This window comes from Protopterus annectens, chromosome 7.part0 (genome assembly GCF_019279795.1).
Source record: "Protopterus annectens isolate FY-2018-M chromosome 7.part0, PAN1.0, whole genome shotgun sequence".
NCBI classification, from domain to species: domain Eukaryota; kingdom Metazoa; phylum Chordata; order Ceratodontiformes; family Protopteridae; genus Protopterus; species Protopterus annectens.
The window spans coordinates 1787391404-1787417112 of NC_056739.1; positions in this window are offsets into that span (position 1 = coordinate 1787391404).

The window sequence follows — 25709 nt, forward strand, 5'->3', positions numbered from 1 at the left end:
TCTTTGTAAGAATCAGGAATTATGATTATAAAAACAGTATTTAAATGTTAGGTATGTTGTTCTAACTTAGTCAATGCAGTTTCAGACTTTTTTGTAAGTCTCTAATCCCTGACACACCCCCTGTAAGCATACATCAAATAGTGAAGACTGTGGTACACTGATTGTTCCTGCAGTCAGACTAATCATTGCTACCAGCAACCTACTGGCAGGTAAGACTTCTCAGTGCTCATTCTTGCAGTGCTAGGGTATGTGCATGCAATTGTTTAGCTCCTTACACCATGTGTGCTTTCCCTGTACATAGTGCAGATTGTGGTATTTAACAATGCTAATGATTAGACATCTCACTTGCATCCTTACAGTGATCAGAGGCCTGAATATGCATTATATAAAGGCAATTGCATAGCTAAGGAACTTGTATTATAGCTGGGAGACAGTTTGGATCCAGAGAGCCCAATACTGGTAATGACACTTAGCAGAGATTTATCTACTTTCTAAACTGCTTTCTTGAAAAGGTATGTTACTATTTTTTACAGAATGCTTTTAGCTTAAGATGTCTGCATTTTCTTTATCATTAAGTGATAGACCATCTATAACAGTCATTTGTCTGCATTACAACATTTGGTAAAGAATGCTACCTGACATAATTGTGTAGTTTTTTTTTTCTGGAAATTTGAACAGTTATTGAAAATGCATATAGTATAACTTTGTAACAAAGTCAAACATTTTTACATGTGTAGCCCAAAGAATGTGTTAAGGTTGTGATATCTGACTGACTAACCACAACACCAGTGGAAATTATGCTATAATAGTTTTCTCCTTTTCTACGTGCACATTGTGAATTAGTATTGCTAATGCTGCAATGCATTACAGACTTACACAACTGTTGTCTGCATTACAAAACTGTTATAATTGTTATTATGTTATGAATTTTGTAGAGGGGCTGTCTTAACTTCTGTGTAGTCATAGGGAGCATTACCGTTTCAATTGCTGGGTTCATGATGGATGCATGCATTCATACATTACTGAGTTCACAGCCATCCTGTCTGTGTATTATAAATTTAATTTTGTGTCTGTTTTCTGTTTGATTTATACAGGGATATGGCACCCAGGACATCTGTACTAAACATGCCACCATTCACTGGTGCAGAAAGTTAGGACATTATCCAGGCCTTATGAAGCCATGGACTTTTTCTCATAGGGAGAGCTGGAGGTGACAAACCTGTCTATGACAGGATATTGTAGCAAGTAGTCAATGGAATCAATACTTAGAGGGCATAAAGGGCATGGGAGAACTTACTCCCGGGTATGAATAGAGCAGGTGATATGAACACCTCTGCTCACCATACAATGACTGCAGTTGCCCAGGAACAGGTAGCTATGGGGGGGGGGTCCTGCTGCCGAACCACCAGCTACTGAAACAGTGGAGATTTTGTCCACTGCCAGAGATCCAGATAGCTCAGCAGAAAGTTCATACATAATCCTTGATGATGGTGCTGATATGGGTGACAGAACCAATGTGTCTCAAGAAGAATTTCCAGGTATGCAAAATAAAAATAATATAATGGTCATTCTGTATATCTTTATGCAGTGTGTATCTTATATGTCTGATATATCTATAGCCAGTGATAAACATAGGTTAGATGACACAGTTACAACAGAGAGATAGAGGAGGATGTTTGGGGGAATTTAACTGGTCAGTATATTTTTAAGGGATGTACACATGTAACAGGGAATGTTCTCTGTTTCATTTTTCATTTGCATTATGACACATAGCCTTCTTTCCTCTCCCTTCTTTACATATAGGGACTGCTAGACTGTAGTCTGAAAGACCACATGCACATGGCAATCATGCTATTTTATTGCTATGAGTGTAAATAAGGTAAATTTATGTCTGATTGTGATTAATATTTGAATTGCTTTAACATCTATTATAGTTTAACATACCTTTTGCATAACAAAGTATTGATCATTTTTATTCTCTATTTCTCTCTTTGTTATACTAATTGCTTGTTATCATAGGTTATCCTGACAGTGGCACTGTGGAACTCCTACCACTTGATGTCAGCGTATTGCTAATCTCTGATGGTAATGGGAGCAATAAAGAGACACAGTCTGGAACTGGAGTGGGTCTTTCTGACACTGAGATTGTGGTTCCCACATCCCCTGCCCATATTTTGCATGCAGTCAATATGCCTATGCATGCCCATACCACGGAGCCCTCTAATATAAGACAGGTTGATGGTGAGATAGTTAATCAGTGTAGTGTGGTTACTTCAGTTGCAGAGCTGGTTGATTCTCCCCATAGCCATTGTCAGGGCTAGTTGTCACACAGAAGGGTTAGTAGAAGTGCTTGGAGGAGGCCTGCTGTCTACCTTTCTCCTGATGCTGATGTGTCATTAGGTGAACAAGTACTTTCCAAAACTGCCTCAGAAGAGATAGTGCTAATAATAAACATCTAGCATTCTGATGTGTGTGACTCCCTGATCCATGTGGCTGACTCACATCTACATTGCCATAGAGCCACTACATCTTCTGGTGTTAGCTGATGTGACCTTGCCAAATCTTGCTCCCATAGTGGCACTACTTCCACTGCTATGTCAGTGATTGCATGGTCCACACCCAGACATGGTAGGCCAAGGGGTCATCGTCCTGAATGTAATGATGATGAAAGCTCATCCAGCAGACATCACTTATGTTCAGGTAGCATACTGAATTGTAGCCAGGGCTGTGGAAGTAGCAGTATAACTTCTGGCAGAGGTAGTTCTCATGGTCAGGGTGAATGACTCTGAACTGACTACTCTACCATACATCGGTCACACCTGTCCAAGAAACAAGGACATAGTGCTAGCACAGAGCATGGTATTTGATATGCAGATACATACACTTGCATATAAAGATATTGAGCATAATAGGAAACCTTTTTATAGATACATAAGATGTGGAAGGAGTAAAGACACACAGATTGATAAACTGTGTGCAGATTCTAAAATGTATTCTCAGACGCAACAGATTATAGATATATTTACAAAATCTTATCCAAAACAGTTTGGCTCCACAGAAGTTGTCCTAGTGACATCCAGGTAACCCCAGATACTGGAATCAAATTAGATTATATTAAAAAAGAACTGCACAAACTGGATCCAAACAAAGCACAGGGAGGAGACGGCATTAGTAACAATGAACTGAGAACACTTCAGCAAGAACTCACAGTACCATTATATTTATCATTCACTTGGTCTTGTAAATATGGAGAGATTCCTCCAGGTTAGAGACATGCACTTATTAAACCTGTTTTTGAGGGAAAGGGGAGTAGGACAAACCCAGAGTTATATAGACCCTTAAGTCTATGTTCATGTTGTGGAAAAATAATGGAGAAGGTAATATTTGATAAGTTATTGTCAGAACTGGATAGGTTGGGGCTTGAAACCATATATCAGCATGCATATGTTGAAAACAGATCTATTATCACCTGTAACATGATGTTCTATAACAATATAATAACATCTATGAATGAAAAGCTGTGCTGTGATGTAATTTATATAGATTTAACTTCAGCATTTGACCGGGTCATACACATAAAACTGATCAATAAATTAGTACAACTAGGTATTAATTTACTCTTGATAAGATGGATAGCTGCATGGCTTACAGATTGGACATGGCAAGTATCATACAGCAACTGAACAGGCAAAATCCTTGGTTACAGTCAGGGTGTCCCACAGGGCTCTGTCCTAAGCCCTTACTTGTTTAGATTGTATCTTTCAGAACTAACTTTTTTATCTGAGGTGTTCTACAGTCTATATGCAGACGACCTGAAATTGGGTAAACTGATTACGTGTTACAGATAAGGCATGCCTGCAAAATAACTTGATTAAATTGACCATTTGGGCACAGGAGAATAATATGCTGATAAATACTTAAAAAACTAAGCATATGATATTTGGTAGGCATAAATTGAAAGGTGAATATTTAATACAGCACATAGTGATTGAAATTGTAGACTCATATAAGGGCCTGGGTATATGGGTAGATCCAGTAGATCCAGTTATGAGTTTTTTTTAATCATATCAACCAATTGGTTAATGACAGTTATAGAAGTATAGTTTGTATAAAAGTATTTATAATGTTTAGGAAATCAAAAATTATGAAGTCATTGTTTGTTAGTTACTTTAGACCCAAACCTCAGTATGGAATAACTATATGGAAACCCTATAAGAAAACAAGCATGAGTAAACTTGAAAGAGTATAATGGAAATATACCAATGGTATCCATGGATGTGAACATTTTAAGTTATTATGAAAGACTAAAACATCTGAACTTGTACAGTGTATCTTACAGATATCTAAGAGGAGATCTTACTCAGGTATATAGGGCATTTAGTGATGACTACCTCTGGGAATGTTTGAGGTTAACAAAAAGTACTAGAGAATAATCAGACAACCTTTGTAGGAGATTCAGTAGGAATGAGAAGTGTACTAATTGGTTCTCTGACAGAGTAGCTGATGCATTGAACAGAGTACCAAATTACATTAAAGCAAGTACTAGTTTAGATATTTTTAAGAACAGCCTGGGCACTTATTATGGGAACAAGTGTTTTGGTATATTGGCAAGCTAGAAAGGCATTAATGCTCGTGACTGAAATATTTGTATGTATGTATGTACACACACACACACACACACACACACACACACACACACACACACACACAAAAAAAAAACTTGCCCATACTAGCTTACATACATGCAAACTATTTAAACAGCACTGTTGAGTGCTATTCACCTCTTGTTATGTAGCTACCTGTATTTCTTACTCAAGCACTCATTCCTGCCATTCCCAACCACCCTGTGCAAATTGTGATGATTGTGCCATGTTCTTTGCAGATGTCTTTGTAACCTAGTGTTGCATATATGTCTGATACACATAGTGGACAGCTACTGCTTGATGACTCACAAGCTTTCCTTTATATTGAAGAAGGAAAAAGGTTTGATTTCTTGTTCATACACATTTGTGAATGATTTGATTGTTCATATAATTGCTGAACCTCATTGTACTTCAGTTAGTATTGTAAGTAAATAAGTCAAAGCAGAAGGTATTTCAATCTTACTTATTGCTATTCATGTGGAAATGATGGTATAACTGACCTGATCCATGGTTTAATGACAGTGGTCAAGTGAAATGCTTGATGCACAGTATTGGGCAGAACACATAACTGTATATTGCAAACAATGGTTATATAAGCTATTACTGACATAAGTGTACACCTCAGACAAATGCTCTGCTTAGGGGCATATACATATCTCCATATCAGAGTACTTAGTTACATAATTACCTTGTCATTACTGCAGGTACAAATTATGCCCTTCAGAGTTATCTCTGTCCCTGTCTGATGTATTTAGAACATGGCCCTTATTGGTTAAGTAAAGGTTGTGGAGTTTAACAGGCAACAGTTTTCATGTCTGTACATGTGTGGGATCTTGGGCTTTGAGCTAGGTAGTCAGTGCATATGATATCCTTTACATCTAAGCCACAGGCAGGGCATATTGTGCATGCTTCCATCTGTCAGTGCCATCTGAAGCCGGTGGTTCTCCCTAAGACTTCTCATCTTTATCAGCTGCTGCTGCTGGACCTACTTGTGGTCCTGCCCTTACTATCCTTGTTGAAGCATTTTCCTGAGAATTATATTGCATAACATGGCATATATTGTGAATACTTGGGTAGAGGTGCCTGGGTCATACTGCATGGCACCTCCTGATGTGTCTAGACACTGGAACCTTGATTTAAACAATTCAAACACATGTTCTATGATATTCCTAGATTGAGCATAGGCCTCACTGAATCCTTGCTCCATGGTGTTATGTGGATTTCCTCATGCATGTCATGAGCCAGGGCTCCAGTACATAACCTGCATCTGCCACTAGATGCCTTTGTAGAAAGTCACACCTGGCCAACCATGTGTACAACTCACCAGTGTGCCATATGTGTGAATCATGAAAACTACCTAGGTTTTCCTGCATAGATATTGCAGATGATCCCTTGATCATAGAGCTATACATCCTTCCCTGTTCAACAGGTGGGGCTTTTATTTCTATGTGCCTGTGTAATCTATGCACCCCAGTACTTCAGGGAAGTGTGCTATTGCATAAATTACTTAATGGTTCTTGCTGTCACCTTGTATGTTGCAGCATTGCATTTATAAATTGGCCTAATATTCTAGAAGTTTATGCCTGTGACATCCCCAATATATCCCCTGTGGGTCTCTGGAAAGTACCAGCAGTATGCAATGCTACATAGACATTTGTTTCCACTGGGATGGGTTCTCCATGATTTCCCTGGGGCCTGAGTTGGGGTGGCAGAGATTGCATAGTTCCTCAATTGTTTCCCTGTCTACCCTGTATCAATCTGCAGTTTCTGTGTCATGCAGTTGACAATAAGTCAAACAGGGTCTAAACACCCTTTTTCTTCTTGCCTGAGGTCTGACAGCAGCAGAAGCAGAATCTTGATTTAAACCTGTTGCACATACAGCATAATGACTGCAGCAGCAACCCCTAACTTTTTTTTCTAAGTGTAATTGTGCCTGTATCCAAAGGTTTTTAGTTCATGGCAAAAGTAAATGTAGCTTACCAAATAGCTCTGCCATGTTGGATTGGTTAATTAATATCTAATTTATCTCTTTAGGCTTGCATTAGCATATTCTGCCATTTCCCTTTGATTTAAGGCTCTGTACAGTGTGTAGAGCCTTTTAATGAATACCAAATAGCTTGCTATCATGTGTGTAGCATGCCATGCCAACAACATCATAGCAGCAATTAGTGCACCTGTTAATGAAGCCAGCCTATGTTTTAAACTTTCCTTTTCTATGGCCCTATACTGGTAAATTATTTATTACCAGTCTCCATATGAAATCCTAGTACTCTACTGTCCTGAAACACCAATTTTTCCTTACTTTAATGGCTTTAATTACTTCTGGTAAATTTTCCCATGGGTTTGCTTAATAATGTTGTTTCTTCACTTTATTATACCACATCCTTCTAGCTTTCTCTATAATGTCAGTCTTTATTTTTCATGTCAGTACGTTTTCTTGACAATTTTTAACTTCTTCATTTACATATTCTTTGTTCGTTTTATATTATTCTCATCATATTCCACAACTTTTTGTACTTATATTTAAACATTCTCACTATTAATTTATCATTCTTTACCTTTACTCACTTTAATACTCTGTTTTAAACAAGCAGAATAAACAATAGGATTTAATAACTACAATCCCCTTCATCTTCACTTAGATATAATACACCTATTTTCACTGGGTTTAATCTTGAACCCCATATGAAAGAAAACAGCAATTGCAACATTTTCTTTTCATATTTTTCTAGGATCATCAAAACATTTGAAATATGTGCTCTTCTCCAATTTATATGGAATTCTCCAGAAAAAACTTTTTTTCCCTAAATGCTAATCTCTACATCCTCCTCAGAAGACATATTTCTTTTATTTCTTTTATCAAATTCTCCTTTTACATCATAACTACATATTTTTCCAAAATGCAATCCCTAGTAAAAACTCTCCATTTATTGAAAAATGCACATCCCAATTTTCACCACATCGCCCAAACCTTTACTTTTATTTTTATTCAAGGTAATTTAAACATCCATTCAGACAAACCAACACTTCTTTTATCCATATTTTGTTCTTAGCAACTTAAACCATATCAGCTGCATATGTCAAAACTACTGGAATCACCACCTCCTTTTACATCACATATCTAGATTTTTTCATTTTACAAGCTACTTCACTCACTACACATTCATTACCAATGCAAACAATATTCTACTCATGGGATACCCTTGACATATGTCACATTTCATGCATATTTCATTACTCAGCCACCCATTCACTAACACTCTCACTCCATTATTTTGATATGCTGACACACACACTCTCCTAATTAAACTAACATTCCACACTTCAACATAACATCAAATAAACCATTGTGTCCTACTGCATCAGATGCCTTGCTAATATCACCTAACACCATTTTTACATCCTCCCTTTTACTTATAATATCACTCATAATTTCTCTGATGACCAATAACAATTCTTGACATCCATTCCCTTTTATACCATATATAATTTCTTCCATAACATCTCTCATCCTACTTTCTATTCTCTTTACAGTTCTCATAAAAATTATAATTTGTGTGATTTAGAGTGATGATTATCCATTTTTTAATTTAATTCTTCTCCTCTTTCTTTCATATAAATTTTAATATCTCACTACATAACTCTTCAAAAGCAAGCTCTTCCTTCAATCATTCATTCAGTACTCTTACAGGATACTGTGTTTGCCAATCCATTAATTTTGCGTACATTCTATACTCTATCCCATCTGGGCCGAATACTGACTCAACATATGCTTTCCTGAGTACTTCATTCAATTCACTAATATTCATTTATTTTTCAAACTGTTCCTTAGCTCATTCTGGATTTCTTCACTTTTTATTCTACCTTATTTTCCTTCGTTTTAATTGTATACATATTTTTACATGCTGTACTACAATACTAACAATTTACTCGTGTTCTTTTATCTTTCCTTTTACATTTTTCATTTCCTTCATTATACTAATATCTTCCTTTACTATTTTACCCAAATATGCAGATACTTCCTCCCTTCTCACTTGTACATACTACATCTGTCTAAACAGTAATAGTTTAATCTTTGTTTATATATTTCTTTTTCCATATCATAATACTTTTGTGTATTATTCTTTTAATTGTCTAATACATTTCTTTATATATTTCCATACTTCACATGCTCTTTCTTACATCATTCTGCCATTGAAAAAAAAACTTTTTATACTTCTTTTTAAATTCAATCCACCATTCATACCAGTTTTTATAGAAGTCTTTCATGGTTATATCATCCTTCCAAAACTACAATGTTTCCCACTCTCCAGTTCTATCATATATTTTTTCATTTATTCATTTTATTCCCTTTCCTGTTTTAATATACTTCCTTTCTTGCATCATCTACATCCATATTGCTAAATGATCTGAAAAAAAAACATCACAACTATATCACTATCTTCTATCCCCAAGCCTGCTGATAATAGAAAATAATCAGTTTCATATCCAAGTACCCCTTCTATAAGTCCATTCACTTTTGTTAGACACAGCTAATTCGCCACATTTATCACTCCATTTTACACCATTTCCTTTAATTTTACATTTTCTCCTTAAATCACAATTAAAATCTCCTGTAATTATAATTTCATGCTAACAGTCGCTCGTCTGGTCAGGATAAAACAGATGAACATTCATGGGTTCAGTTCAAGCAGCTTTATTACACACAAACACATCAGGAATGAGGCTTTGTAACTTAAACTTAAATAAACTTATAAACAGACTGACTACCACACTCATACATGTTAACACTCTCGCTGTTCTCTCAAAATGGCACTTCTACCTGCACATGCTCGCTATTTATATGCACATGCTACATCTGGAAATGCTTCTTAAAGGTACATACACACTCTCAGTAAAGTCTAATATTTGATTAAACAAATTCACTGATTCCTTGCCAGTTATATAAGTGATTATTGTTATCATTCTAGAAACATGTTGTCACCACCTAACATCCACAACAGTTAACTTTAACACCCTTATCAAGATTGCATCTAGCATTTTCATTTTATTACATAAGAGCACTACTCCAGAACAATGTATACTTCATAAGTTCCATATTATATTTCCACCCCACTGTTTTTGTTTTCAGTCTTTCTTCACTTTCTTCACTTGTCAGGAATCTTACATTGTCTAACAGAATAACATCCACATCTTATTTAAGAAACCATTCCAGTATACCTACCATTCTTGTAGTGTTACCAATTTTGTTCTCTTTTACTGAAAGTACTCTAAAATTATTGTTTTTCATTCTTTTAAAGCTTAGGGAAAATACTTTTAAATTTTCATTTTCTTATTTTTACTCTTGCCCCAACTGAATATTTTTCTTGATTTTATATACAAATAATCCTTGGTCTTAGAATCAGATTTTCACTGGCTAGAACTTAAAAAAAAAATTTTAATATTAATTTCTTCTCCTCCTGCTTGTTCTCACTTTCCTCATTTTTTTGTTCCATATGTTTTTCTTACAGGTTCATAGATTAGTATTAAGCTAACTGCATTTCTGAGACTTTTTAAACCTAGCCAATTATCCCTTGTGAGACTCAAACCCCACACCTTGTGTTTGTAAGGCAAACACCTTAATCATTAAGCCACCCTCCCAAAACCTTTGTCACCTAGCGCACTTTTCCCCCCAGCTTCTTCTTGTCCTTCCTCGTGTATGTTTTCTTCCCTTACCCTTCTTATTCATTATTTACTGTTTGTTCTTGACAATAAATTCAAAAGTATCCCTTTTTACAGAAACTTCATTCAGGCACACAACTTCTTCCTGTCTGTCCTTTCTCCCCACACTAGTTACATTGTACCTTGTCACAATCATTAATTAAATGAGAAAAGTCCCCACAAAAGAAACATAATTTAAACATGCTAGCATATGTAATTGTACATCTGTGGCCAGACACAAAAATAACACTTGGTAAGTGTTTCACCATCCCCAGGATTCAATAAACTCTATGTAGGCTTCGCAAGAAGCCTACATGGAGCTTACATGTGTGTGAGGTGAATTGCAGTGAGCAGCAGCAATCACTGCATATTCATGCCACGCACTGAGTTTAAATGTAAATAATAGAGGTTTCATGGGTAGCAACAGTGTTGCTGGCCAGGACTCCATGTAAGCAAACATGGATAGCAATCTTGCTTAAATCAGGGTACTGAAGGTCTGTCATTTTGCACAGAATGCTACAGTGATCACCAGTGCTTAATAGATAGCTTTCAATCTCATAGTGCAAGACATCTGGACAAAGGCCAACATAATAGGAGGACAATGACCAAGAAATAAGGGCATATTTGAAATATATGCTCTTTAGAAATGAGTTAGAATAACCAGAGGTTTGTGTCAAGATACATGTTCTGAAAGATTTGAAGTCTGCAACTCAATGGTCTGTAATTATTGAGTCACATCTGTCCTAAGATTATTCCAGTGATGGGGCAGAAAACCACAAATGTGATAAACAACACACCAAAAGATATAAAGGCAAAAATCTGGACATTCTGTGAAAACCTAGACAGTTGAGAGGCATGATTGTTAAGTATATGTTCCAAACACAGTACAGGCACTGTATCTATAGTGCAGATTATTGTGAAATCCCATTCCTGGCATTCTGTACTAAAGTTCTGTAAAAGATCTATAAGGGTGCATGAACTGCCAGATGAAGCGTGTGTATTGAATAAGGACACATAGATGAATTGTACTTGTGAACACAGGGAAAAAAGACAGATGAAACAACCTAACGTGCAGCAAATGAGGGCAAGTGAATGGAAGAAAGTTGCAGCATTAACACCAGTCACATATCAGTCTGGTACAGTAGGGACTGCACAGTGAAAATCTGTATAATGTGACTGTCACACAAGCTGACATAACAATGAGGAGGATACTTGTGTGTGACATAATGATCAATACAGGCTAGTTGACTGGTGCACATTATATATATATATATATATATATATATATATATATACATAGATTCACATTATAATCTCAAAATACTGAAATCTCGAATTTCAGTATCCCAAGACTATAAAGCCAAACACTCACAATATCAAACTCCCAAAAAACACAAAATTAAAAATCGCGACATTAAAATAAACCCTCCACCACACAAACTTACACACACCTTCCTCCCCACACTACAACAAACCAGTAAAACAAACACATACACAACAACACAAACACACACACCTAACCTAAACATAAGCAGGTGGGCTATGCCCCCACACACCCGCACTTCTTATATATACAAACTCCGAGGTCGCACTAAAAAGTCAGACACTAAATTCACCACTACATGCTCTATACTCCCCTTTCACAAACACACATCACATACTGACAAACACCACCACTCTCAACAGTTACACACTCACACCCTTACCTACCTACCATAACCTACACCTAAAACTTCTCAACACACTCACATACACTCAGACCCCTACCCAAAACCCTTAAAAAACAGCATTTACCTGAATCTCCATACATATCCTCACAATGGCATGCAAACCATATTCCACACCACACCGCACCTTACCAACCCAGCAAATGCCACATCGCATGCCATCACAACTGCAGATTCGACATTCAGAAGTCAAACAAGTGCAGTTTCACTCAACTACACTTTTGGCACTTTTGTCTTGAGATAGTGAAATTCATGATTTCAGTATTTAGAGATGGTAAAGTGTGTATATATATATATATATATATATATATATATATATATATATATATATATATATATATATATATATATATATATATATATATATATATATATATATGGGTCCCCGTCAGTCGATTGAACGTTTACAAGTTCAAACTACATATGGCCGAGACCATATGTTCAAACTTGTAAAAGTTCGATCAGACTGAATATAGATCTCCATACAGAGTGGAAAGGGAAGGTTTCCCATTTCCACAATGTAGTGCAATCTTGGATTTGGTATACATAAGTAAGGGTGGTGTGGAGGGTGCAGGGGGACGTTTAGTTTTGTGTTTTTTTGTTTTATGTGCTTTTTTTTCAGTGTTCAAACTTTTACGAGTTTGAACATATGGTCTCGGCCATATGTGGTTCGAACTTGTAAAAACCTGATCTACTGAAGTAGATCCATGTAAATATATATATATATATATATGTATATATATATATATATATATATATTTAAAATAAATAAATATATATATATATATATATATATAACTATATACACACACACACACACACGCACACACACATGTATATATGTATTATTTATATATATATATATATATATATATATATATATATATATATATATATATAGTTATATTTGAAAACATCGAACTGCTGAAATATCGAAGACCATATGGTCGAGACCATATGATCGATATTTCAGAAGATCGATCTTTTCAAATTGTAAAAAAACAAAAAAAGAAAAAAAACAAGAAGATGTTACTGCAGGGGGGCAAGCCCCCCTGCACCCCCCCTACTTAAATATACCAACTCCAAGATTGTGCTACCCTGACAGTACAGTGTGGAACAAGAAGTTTTCCTATTCACTGCTGTAGCACAATGTCGGAGTTGGTATATTTAATTAGGGGGGTGTGAGGGGTGTAGTAATGTCTTGTTTTTTCTTTTTTTGTATTTTTTACAATTTAAAAAGATAGATCTTCTGAAATATCGATATTTCAACAGTTTGATGCTTTCAAATGTAACTATATCTATATATATATATATATATATATATATATATATATATATATATATATATATATAACACAATCCACACTGTCATGAATGTTACCCATGCCATTAATGTTGTCAAACAGCTATGTATGTACCATGTGCATCACCAGAACAGGTACCACACATGCATCTGATGTAACAAGTTGATTGGGGTTCTGCACCATCAGACAGTAATGTTTATGCCACATAAAGAGTGCCTAGGTATGGCCAAAAAGATGTGTGACAGGTCACTTTGACAAAGGTGGTACGCTTATGTTACATATCACTGGAAGATGTATAAGCAGGTACATGAGGAAGGGTGCATTGTACTCAGTTACTGGTGTGATGAAGGGTGTGAACTATGGAAGTATTATGGCCTCTGATGTGGATGTCCTTCACGTGCTCAATAGTGTTACATACAAGGTAGTAGTCAGCACTGTGACCACATACTGGTGGACATTCCACTTACCATCTACCCAATACACAGGTCACATACCTTTTGGTCTGATTATAGGGTGTAATGTCTACATTTTACTTGGGTTGTATGTTTGTTTTTCTGGCATAACAAATCTCCCATGTTTTCTAGTCATTGCAGGTGCTGTCATGGCTGTGCTAGCAATCTTTTGTGTGTGTATTATACTAATATCACAGATGGAGTGAATGCTTGCTCACAATCTGTAGTCCTTCAAGCAGCTATTTGGACACAGGATGCATATGTCATCTGTGATGTCCATCACTTAAATAATGGACAGGAAAAGGTACTAGCAGACAGCCCTGATGTATGGGCCTGATCACTGTACTGGAGATATAATTTACTTTACACAAGTCAACATATTTAGATGATATGTATGTGATGCACTGGTCTACTCACTTGTTGACATAGGTGCATATGGCCAAATCTGACAGTAGTGAGTGAATACCTCAGTGTCGATTTTTGTCAAATGTCTTGGGCTTGTCACATTCAAAAGGCTGATAGTGTTATTGTCATGCATGCCCTCAGTGACATCTTTGATGACATCTAACAGATGTAATGGACATGTAGCATTAATAACTCAAACAGGTCTGTTGCACATAGCTGGGATATCATTAGTGCTTATTTAGAAAAGGTCCATGATGACATGCCGGTCTACCTTCCAGGTGAGGAGAGATAGGATGTGTCTGCATATGCATGCATTGAGTGGTGTCCCCCCAACTCATATGGATGCATGTCAAAAGCACTCTTCTACAGCAACATAGTCTGTGTGGATGGTGTGTTGAAGTATGTATTCAACTGTGTCAGGAAGGTGTATGTGATGAATCACGTGACAGGTGATATGTGATGTTGTTACAGCCATTTATTCTGTGTGAGAGGCCTGGCTGTAGGTAAGACAGTGCATACTGGCTATCCGCAACTGGCCTAGGGTTTGAACAGAATCCTTCATGCAGGGATCATTGAGAAACTCTCACAGCTGGGGAATTAAACTTGATGTCACTAGATGGGTAACCAACTGGCTCACTGGCAGAACACATACTGTGAAAGTTGGTGAATCAACCTGTACCAGTATAGCTGCCACTTCTGGTGTTTCACCGGTATCTGTGCTTGGCCCTTTACTATTTGGAGTCTATTTCCCAACAGTTCAGGCTAAAGTATATGGCCTTTGGCTTACTGCGTTTGCTGATTCTTGCCTACAGGGTTCAATAATTGAGTCCACCTGTGATGATTACATACTACAGGAGGGGTTAATACAGACAAAAGATTGGTGATAATGCCACACGGTCTACAAATAAATGCAAAAATGTGTCATTATTTGGGCCTTCCGCAAAGTGAAAATTCATGCTAATTACAGCATCGACAACCGTCCCACTGTGCTGAAATGCAATGTATATAGCACTCTGAATTTCAACCACCAAGTGTCCACATTAGTATTGAAAGCCTATGTTTTGCACATCATAAGTCAACGCTATCATATTCAGATCTCAGGATTATATTACAGCACTGTACTTGAACCTCATCAGAAAACAAATATAGACTGTAATGCTCTCTTTTGCAAGTACTTGTCCATACATATGCAACAGCTGGAGAGACCACATAGGTTACTCACCAAAAAAACACAGTGCATACAAACCATGTCATAATGTTTGTGAATAGACTGAAATCCCTGTCACTATAACCTGTATTGTATAGGATGAATTGACTTCTGCAGTCTCTGACCCTGCCCTAGTGGGAATAATGCACAGCCACAAATCAGATATAGCTGATGACATAAGCAGTGTCTGGCAAGGAGAATATGACAATAACCGTGCCCCACATGCTGGTGCAAATGGCTCTCTGTAATGCCAAGCAAGTGCACGTGCACACACACACACACACACACACACACACACACACACACACACACACACACACACATGCGCACACACACACACACACACACACACACACACACACACACACACACACACACGCGCGCGCACACGCACACACTCCACTTGATTGCAGTGAGATTAAAACCCCTACCTATCTAAATACATAGACCACATAACTCTGTGCCTCAACTCAAGTCTGACTTAGAGTGTCTCAGACAACACCTTATAGCTTATGACATCTGTGGTGTCTAGTGAGAAAAATAGGGCAATAACAGTGTCCCACATACTGGTGTAAAAGGTTCTCTGTAATGTCAAGCAAGTGCACACAGACACACACACACACACACACACACACACACACACACACACACACACACACACACATGCATGCACTCATGTGCACACACACACACACACACACACACACACACACACACACACACACACACACACACACACACACACACACACACACACACAGACACCAGTTGACTGCAGTAAGAATAGCACCCCTACCTGTCTAAGTACACAGACTACAGAACTCAATACTTTATGAAAGTGACGTGGCACAAGTCTGATTTTTACAAGACTGCTGGTCAACTTACAGTGCTTGACATCAGCAGGCATGTTGAGAGAAGATTGTTGGCAGTCCTGCATGAAATGGATGTATAGGCATGCACAAGTATCAAAATAAAATACTGTCAGTCCATGGGATTGGAGTGGTAACTGCAGGATGCACACTTCTGCTCTTCTGGCTAGACACACACACACACACACACACACACACACACACACACACACACACACACACACACACACACACACACACACACACACACACACACACACACATGCACATTCACACACACACGCACACACAAGCACACACACACACAGTTGTCTGCAGTGAGAACAAAGCCCCTACCTCTCTAAGTACACAGACTACAGATCTCAGTACTTTACACAAGTGCCATGACACAAGTCTGACTTTTACAAGACTACAGGTCAACTTATAGTGGATGACATCAGCAAAGCATGTTGGACAGAATCTGTTGGGATGCCTGCATAGGTTCATAGCTTCAAAGGTTCATAAGAGGTTACTAGCCTAATGGCCCTAGGGTGTTTACAAGCCTAACCATGTAAAAAACACAAGTTAGATGATCATTGTAAGCAGAGCAATTTTTTGATCAGCACTGAGAGGCCCTGTCCATGACGGATATAGTCACCACCCCAGGGGTGAATTTGCAATCACCCATCCAGTTGTCAATGTTGCGCTTGAATAGGGTCTTTGAGGAGCACTCCTTCGCATGTAGTGGGAGCCTATTACAGAGGAGTGGCAATCATCGTGAGATATATCTGTCTCCCAAACATGTTCTGTTAATGTCACAGGCTAGGTTGAGATCTCTGAATCAAGTTATTCTTGTGCCATTTGATTTGCAGATGTCCAGAATTTCCAGTAGAGCAGAGTCTAAGACTGATCTGTAGGCCAGGCATAGGTCACCTCTCATTAGTCTGCATGATACTGAGAACAGAGGCAAGTCTTTCAGTCTTTTCATGTATGCCATGTTTTGCAGTATCTGGATTCTCCTGGTCACAAACCTCTGTTTTCTCCAGTTGCTGCAGGTGTCTGGTGAGGTGCAGACAGAAGGGAGCATTGTGCATAATAAGTGGTCTGATAAGGGTAGGGTACAGCAGAGCTATGACCTCCCTAGACGTGGATGTGATGTCCTTATTTCTGAGTTGTAGAGTGTAGAATGTGTGTCTTACCACTATAGACACATAGCGATTGAAGTGTAGATTGCTATCAACATGTGCTCCTAAGTCCCACAACACTGTATTTGAGCTTAGAAGGGTGCTATGTATATCATAATTTGCAGGGGTACTTCATTGCCAAAGGGGATAATGAGACATTTTTTGCTTTAACTCATTCACTGCAACAGAGCTCAGGAAGTTTGTATTGTAACTTCCAATGGGCGGAGCCTAAACCTTTTGACAGAATCAAATTCTGTCCTCACATTTCAAACAAATGTTTGTATCTCTTGAACCATATGGGACTATGAAAGAGGTATGAATGGCAAACTCTTCAGCACAAATTATTTTTATAGTGGTAGTATACTTTAGGTTCTTGGTCTTAAACTGAATTTTATAAGTCACAGTAAACACATTAACTGTTATGTTTGTAATATTTTGTAAACAATTTGTAATATCTCAGCAACAGCTCAAGTTACACACATCTGTCAGCAGCATTTTATTCATGTAACTGAGAGTTTCATATGAGGCTAAGGAGTTCTGTCTGTGTTACCTGGTTGTTGAAATATTTAGAAAAATGTGAAAATTATATCTATATAAATTAATATCATAAAAACAACAGTTAATATCTATTTACCTGCACTTGGCAGAGGTCAAAAATTAATGCAGTTGAGTTTGCTATTGTGTAAACTTTAAGATGAAATCTTTTAAAACCTTGTACATAGCATGGTTTTGGAATTATTGATGCAAATATGAACAAGCAATATTTGACACCTGGAGATGTCAGTGGGAGTTAACTGCAGATGCACCTGGAGTTGTCACTCAGATGTAATGAGTTAACTCATTTGTTCAGTCTTTGAGCTTCATTTGTCTGTGTCAGCCCCTTCTCTACTACACTGATGTAGTTGGGGGACTCTATATGATTGCATCCAGTTGACAGTCATCTGCAAATATGGTAAGCCACAGGCCATTTACCTTTGCCTGGACTTTAGAGAAATAGTTTCCAAACAGTTGAGGGCTCAGCACAGATCCATGTGGTATTCCACTGGTAAATGGTCTAGTGGTGGAGGTGCAGTTCCCAACATTGACAGTGTGTGTTTTGTTGGTGAGCTAGTTGGCTATCCATCTAGTAATGTATATGTTAGTCACCAGATGGGAGATTTTCTCAATCATACCTGAATGGTGAATAGTGTCAAAAGCTTTGGATAACTCAACATAGATGGTATGTTCTGTTATTCCTCATCCAGGATTTTGGGGTCAGTATCAAAGAAGTCCACTAGGTTTAATAAGTAAGATCTACCCTTGACAAAACCAAAATAGTCAGGTCAAGTGTGTTGTAGGTCACCTATGTCCCTGTGAATAAAGACCATACTGATTCTTTCCCTAGCCTTGCAGATAAGGATTTTTAGGCTTTGGGTCAATAGTTCTAGTTCGGCATGTTAACAGATTGATGTGCATTGCATATCAAACAACATTTGATATTAATTGATATTAATTTCTGTAGTATAGATGATATATGTCTGAGCCCCCCAAGCCTTTATGTGCTGGAGGGAAGCCTTCTAGCTTATCAGCAGGAGTGGTAAGCAATAGGTAACCTGTCTACCACATAAGGAGTGGTTCTGGCCCAGAAATTGTAGTTATTGGCCATTTGTGCAATCTCTTCCATCTCTCTCAACTTTCTAATTTGAAAGCCTGCATTTGCACTTGTTTCTGTCCTGTAACTCGTCTAGTGCAGATACATATTCTTAGTTTTAGCACTTAAATTTGCTTTTTCATGCTCAGAACTTGTAAGCACCAAATAAGCTACTAATTACTATAGCACTCAATCTTCCTCATTACCTAGAGGAAAACAGTTTTTGTACTTACTTTTCTCATTTGCTTAGAGAAAAACAGCTCTTTTACTCACTTTCCTCACTTATCTAGAGGAAAATAGTTTTTTATTCAGGCATGTCCAATGGTTAGCTCCCAGTGTTCTTTCCCATCTATCTGATAAATCTGGGCATCTTGAGGCAATGTAGAAATTACCTCATGTACACAGAAAACCCTCTCCTCCTACCACCCAACACTACAACCTGTGAGAGATGCACTTATCTAGCCAAACTGGAGATAAAGCTCTCGCCAACCAAGACTGGACTTGACAGTCATGAGGAGAAGGTAAACATTTGCACCACACCACACTCATCACATAGTCTCACTAAATCTGTATCACCAAAATCCACACATAGTAACACAAAAACATTTGCGGAGGCTCTCAATAATAATCTGTCTAAGCAACAGAGACCTCCAAATCAGAAAGGCAAGCAACCTCCATCCCCCAACACAACTCAAATGACACATAGCCCACAGACTCAGTGTGCCACTCAACCACAGCCAATAAGGCAAAACAACGTACCCAATGCACTAGTCATAGGTGACTCTGTAGTCATTTACACTGATGTCCCAATCACCAGGCTAAACAAGGAGAAGGTTACTGTCAGCTGACTGTCGGGTGCCAGGATCCACCACATAAACCACGCACTCAGGTCACTCCACAACAAGTACAAATATGACTCTGTCATTGCTCATGGTGGTGTGAATGACCTGAGATGTACCTCCCTGGACTACATGAAAAAAGACATGGAAGAGCTCTCTGATCTTGTAGCCCAGGCAGGTATGACCCTAGCCCTGAGTAGCATTCTGCCATTGCCCAGAATGATACCGCAGTACAAGGACAAAATGATTGACTTCAACAATTGGCTACGCTTCTAATGTCATTCTAAGGGGATCCAGTATCTGTCTGCTTGGGATGACATGGTCGACAGACCACGATGCTTTGCCACAGATGGCCTGCACCTGTCTCCCCTGGGATTCCAGATACTGGCTAAGGCTCTTGCTGCCCCTATAGTGCCTTTTTTAGGCAAGGTTTAACTATCAAATTCACCACCATAACAGGAACAGGCAAGCAAAAACTGAGGGTAATGCTATTCAATGCTAGAAGTCTAAATCTCAAAATGCACTCACTTGAGGCACTCCTTAAAATGGAGAACATTGATATCTGTGCAGTGACTGAGACCTAGTTCAAAGCTCCAGAGAGCACCCCTGCACTACTAGGCTATAACTCATGCCACACTTTTCGGCCATGTATTCTGGACCGAAACACCAAAGGCAGAAGTGTGTCCATATTCATTAAGGATATCCACACCTCAAGGCTAGTTGCTCAGCATAATGCATCCAAGGTTATCCAAGTGCAACTAACTCTGGGCAAAACTGCAATCCAAATTGTAGCTTGCAACAGATCCCCCACCATGCCCCAGGATTTCCACTCCTTTTTTCTTGATGTACTGGAAAATATTAAGGTTCAACCAAACACCCTAATAATGGGTGACTTCAACTACCCCACCATTAACTGGGAAAACTACTCATGTACCAACTCCTTAGCTCAACGCTTTCTGGAATTCATAAACTCCAATGCCCTGGATCAACTTATCCACACCCGCACCAGGGGCAACACTATCCTAGACCTAGTCATTACCAGCATAAGTGACTGATGTTCCACACCTGAAGTCAACTCCTCATTGTTCCGATCCGACCATAAACTAATCACCCTTGATATCCACATCCCGCCTCCAACCCCCATTAAGGAAACCACAGTAAAAGATTTCTCCAAAGCCAACTTCAGGCTTCTTAAGACAGAAGTGAAGAACTTCATGACACCCATGCAGATGGACAATACAGTTACAACTGCTGAATCCTACACAAATGCACTCTATAAGCACTTACATGAGTGCATGGATCGTCCTATCCCAAACAGACCGAAGACGCTATCCTCCAAAAATGGAAGCAAATCTGGTGGTCCCCTGCCATAAACAAACTGTACAACAGAATGAAGAAACTGTTGTAAAAGAGAGTAAAATCCCATGAGTGGAGGAGCTCCCTGGTCATCCTCAGTAAGAAGCTGAGATCCCCTTCTAAGATCCTCCAAAGCTAGCTTCGAAAACAAAATCACCACTAATTCCAAGGACAACCACAAAGCATTCTATAGCTATGTCAAGAATCTCAATGGCAGCACCCAGATCTGCTCTGAGTTACAGCATAAAGGCAAGAAAATTATAGAACCAACTGATATTGCCAACATCCTGGCAGATAGGTTCAGTGCTAACTTTTCCCCTTCTCACCCCCTAAAGGGCACATATCTATACAGGAAGAATGCAGAGTCCCTGTAATCACAACTACGCAGGTAAAAGCTGCACTCTCTAAAGCCAAAAACACAACATCCGTGGGACCGGACAACATCCCAGGCTGCGTTTTACACAAACTTCAGAATGAACTGGCTCCCCTCTTAAGCACCATGTTCAATAATAGCCTCGCATCAGGCTTTGTGCCCACTGAATGGTGCACAGCAACAGTTATCCCACTCCACAAAGGGGGAGCCACCACTGATCCTGGGAACTATCGAACTATTAGCCTGATGAACCTGGTCTGCAAGGCCATGGAACGTATCGTCATGGAACTCATAAACAAAGACATTGGTAACCTCCAAACTCTGAATCCCACCCAGTTCAGGTTTGTGAAATGCATATCATGCCTCCTGAACCTGATTGATTTCTTTGAGGCAGTCACCAAAGCCGTAGATGAGGGTAAAGTGGTTCACACAGCCTATCTTGACCTCACCAAGGCTTTCGACACCATCCCCCATTCTGGAATTATAGCTAAACTCACTAAACTAAGTATAAATCCCTACATCACAAGATGGGCTGCCAACTGGCTCACTGGCAGAACCCACACTGTAAAAGTTGCAGACTCCAAATCTGACCTCAAAGCAGTGACAAGTGGAGTACCACAGGGTTCTGTCCTGGGACCTCCCCTGTTTGGTATCTACTTCTCTGAAGTACAGGGTAACACAGAAGGCCTCTGGCTAACAAAGTTCACAGATGACTGCAAACTAAGAGCCATAGACAATTCCCCAAATGATGTAGACATCCTACAGAAGGGCCTCGCTGAGACAGATGCCTGGTGTCAGAGCCATGGCCTCAAGCTTAATGCCAAAAAGTGCAGTGTCATCACCTTTGGTAAAAACTCTGTACCCTGAACTACGACATAGGCAGCAATCTACTTAACACCGAATGCATGATAAGAGACCTTGGGACCCAAGTGGACAGTAGTCTCTCCTTTGATAGTCACATCGCCACAGTAGTCAGTAAGTCCTTCTACGTGGCACACCTCATCATAAAAGGGTTCTCATCCAGGAAAAAAGAGGTCATTGTTCCCCTCTACTTGACACTCATTAGACCCATTATAGAGTACAATGCCCCTTTTGGAATGTACCTCACAAGACATCTGCAGCAGCTGGAAAGGCCACAGAAGTACCTCACAAAGAGGATTACTGGCCTCAAACAAATGCCCTACACTGACCGCCTCAAAAATCTCCAACTTTACTTGGTAGCATATCGCCTACTCCGAGGTGATCTCTGCCTAACATATAAAGCTATGTCAAACCCAGAGCTGTTGGACATGCTACACCTAAAGAAATCCCAATCCCTCTGTGCTACATGCTCTAGGGACCTAAACCTTGCCATCACAATAAACAGGACATGCTGGAGGGATAGATTCCTGTCTCAGAGACTTACCATACCCTGGAACAGGCTACCCATCTATGTCAAGCAAAGTTCTTCATTAGCACTCTTCAAGAAAAATCTTGATGAGTGGAAGGGAAATAGGAAATACACCCCGGGGATCAGTTCTGTTTCTCTGCTCGACAGTGGCACAGGAAAATAACTTTCTTGGGTGGCGTAAGCCAGGGAACCTTGTTGGCTAGTCTGACATAGGCCCTTGGGCCAATAGCCTAGTACCTACCTATAAACCTATGAACCTATGTGTGAAGAAAGTACTGAGAAACCAAGGTTGCAGTGCTTAAGGGGGAAACACATAGTTGTATCCTAAATATGTCACATATTGTTAGATAGGGCCTTCAGTTTCTTATGTTTCCACATGTAATTTTGTGTTATAGACAGGAGATGGGCAGTAAAAAGCAGTAATACATTATAATATTTACTTTTCCATATTGTGGTGAGCAGCGGGTTTGCTAGATGGTTGGCAAAGTGTCTGTGCATGCAAGATACACATTTCCATTCATTTTCCCTGTTTGTGAGTAGTTGAGCAGTGCACAAACATGAGCCACATTGCTAACGTCTGACTTAGTTAGTTAGTACTGAGTCTACGAAACACAGCTGTTGCTTAACTGACTCTGTGGAAGCAGGTATAAATGCATTGACATATTTCTTTTTGAGCCCAGATAATAATGGGCTCAAATCCAGATGTATCTAATACTTTTAAATAAACAATGATAATACAATAACATTAGTTGTTTATAGTACATGTGTTGCTTTATGTTGGCATAGCGCAGTGAGGTTAAGTGAGATTGTTCAGAGATATCTGCAGCATTGTACTGTGCTGGCTATCAGATGGCATTGCTGCACGATGCAAAACTCCATGCAAACACAGAGTCCAAAAAGTGAAGGGATACATCACTTTTTCTGCTACTTATGCGTGTTGTGTGTCATTCTAGTTTTGACCAGATTATAGGTGTTAAAATGGGGTAGATAGTAAAATGGTGAAATGAGGAGCAAGCAGGGGGAAGACCAAAAGGAAAGCAATACAGGCATGTGCAGGAGGGAAGTAGAAAATAACCATAGCTATCCATTTCTTCAACAGTAAAAACTGATCATATGTGCAGAATATTAGCTGAATTCGGACTGTCACCTCCAGAGAGAGGGGTGATAGCAATGTAATCATATTGTATAGCCAACTGGACTGAATCAATTGTGTCAAGAAGACACATGTGCAAAATGGAGAGCTATGTATGGAACTTTATTTATTTATTTATTTATTTTTGTGGACAGGTGCTCATTTTTTTAATTCAGTAAGAAAGGGCTACTGGGTAAGGGATGTAGTTATGTCTGGTTTAGGTAAGTTGGGTAGTATGTCTGGATCATGTAGGTTGGGTAGGTGAGGAAGCAAATGCAAACAAACAACACAAACAAGACAAGAGACAGGGACAGTGAGGGACACAAAAGATTGGGGTGAGGCAGGGCACAACCCAGGCTCATGCCCGTCAGGCTTTGAGACAGTGAGAATTGAGTCCTCATCCACTGGTCTGCCATCACTGTCCCATTACTCCAATGAAGGTTTGAGTCCTTGATGTCTTCTCCTCCTACAGACAGTGTAGGCATACAACAATGGTGCAGTGCATGACCCTGTGCACAAACCCTGGCATCTCCTGGCAGGTGATGAAATTACCATCTCTGACACTGGTCATGGAGGGTACCACTGCACCATTTTCCAGGGAAGTACTACCTGAGGGCAGACGTAGTGCAGGGGCAGCAGAGGCAGTACTGCCAGGTAGGGCCCCAGATGTGCTGGGAATCAGTGGTAGAGCTGGTGGAGGGGGGACAGGCTGATCCAATAGGGATGGCTTACCCCACTGTGTTGTGTAGCATTTAGTAATATGGTGCACATAGATGACATGGAAACATTTTGACAACACATAATAGAAAGTAAAAAAAGAGAGATAAGGGCTGGGGTGACATAAGAAAAGAGATAAAATTTTGTACCATCAAATGTGACATACTATGCATTAATACAATTATGCAACTTTCTTATCTGAAGCATTATATTTAAGCATGCATCCTAACAGATACACAATATACTACAGATTGATGAAAGTAATCCTTGAAAATGTGTATATACTGCACATATGCATTTTCCAGTTGTACAGATTACAGTTTACAGCAGGGCATTTGTGCTATTGGTAGAGAGTTTTTAATTTAATGTAAATATTATTGAAGAAATAACAGTATTGTATAGTTGTGAATCATGGTATTTGAACCCACAACCTCTGAATACAGTCTAATATTGGACTCTTACAATTGGTTTGTGCTACAGACCAATGCACTCATACTTGCTTTTACAGTTGGGATATACATGCTCAATTTGGTACAACTCTATTGAAGACCAAAAAAGCTTTCTTTAACTTTTAAAGCTACTACAACACTTCACTTCTGCTACATACAAACCACTTGCTTTCCTCAGTCTCTCCAATTGAGCAACATGAGCCTGCCAACTGTACTCACATTCAGAGGGAGCTGGGGAAAGAAAAGAACAGAAGAGCATTATGCATACTTAATACTTAAGCCAATATTTAGCTTTGTAAGTCTTACAAGTTCTCTCATATTTTCATATTTACACAGCTGTGAAATATCTGCAG